The 872-nt window shown below is 36.8% G+C and overlaps 1 long non-coding RNA gene across 1 annotated transcript; it reads left to right on the top strand.

The window, feature by feature from the left end:
- The first annotated feature begins 530 nt into the window (after positions 1-530).
- Positions 531-872, top strand: LOC112880680. Its single transcript, XR_003226417.1, has 3 exons — positions 531-597; positions 682-765; positions 853-872. It is a non-coding gene; the product is annotated as an uncharacterized LOC112880680 (long non-coding RNA).

The raw sequence follows: 872 nt of genomic DNA, 5'->3' as shown, positions 1-872 counted from the left end.
GATCCTAGGTATAAATTGATATTCATGAAAGCATTTTATAGAACTATTTATGGGGAAGAAGCTACAGATATTGAAGTGTCTAGAGTTAAAAGTTTATTGTTTGAATTGGTATTGGAATACCAAGATTCCATGGAGGGTATGGCAACAACTGATGCTCTAGGTGCAGCTAATAGAAACGTTGCCCTAAATGAAGGAGATGATCTTATGTTTGGTATATTTGATAAGTTCTTGTCGGAAGAACCCGAAGAATCCTCAACTTATTTGCGCACTGAGTTGGATTTGTATTTGGAGGAGCCAACATTGCCTAGAACTCAAGAACTTGACATCATTAGCTGGTGGCAGTATGTAGGAATTAAGTATCCAACTCTTAGAAGAATTGCTCGAGATATAATGGCAATTCCTGTTACGACAGTGGCATCAGAATCTGTGTTTAGTACTGGTGGAAGGGTAATTAGCCCGCATCGAAGTAGACTTGCTCCTAAAACAGTTGAAGGGTTGATGTGCATGCAAGCTTGGTCTCATGCTAATATGTTAGGTGATCAATCTGGTTTCATGAATGCACTAATGACTTGTTTGGAGGATGAAGAGGAGGAAATGGTAATATTAAAGTTAAACTCATTAGCATTTATATTATTTTTGTTTGTTTATTGAACCAACTCTTAACATTATTATTGTTATTAGGATGATCCTGATTCTACCATCATTGATTGAAATATAGGAAGATTGCAACACAATCCATGCTGCTTTTTCATGTCAAGTGATTAGGTGAGGTGTTTCCTCATGCTGTCAAGTGATTCTACCATAATATTTTCATGTTGTTTTCTCATATAAGGTGTTTTCTCATATTGCTAGGCCTACTTGCTGCTTGCTGC

Source organism: Panicum hallii, chromosome 1 (assembly GCF_002211085.1).
Source record: "Panicum hallii strain FIL2 chromosome 1, PHallii_v3.1, whole genome shotgun sequence".
Classification (NCBI taxonomy): Eukaryota; Viridiplantae; Streptophyta; class Magnoliopsida; order Poales; family Poaceae; genus Panicum; species Panicum hallii.
Note: the sequence above shows the minus strand (reverse complement) of the source record. Positions and strands in the feature narration are given on the sequence as shown.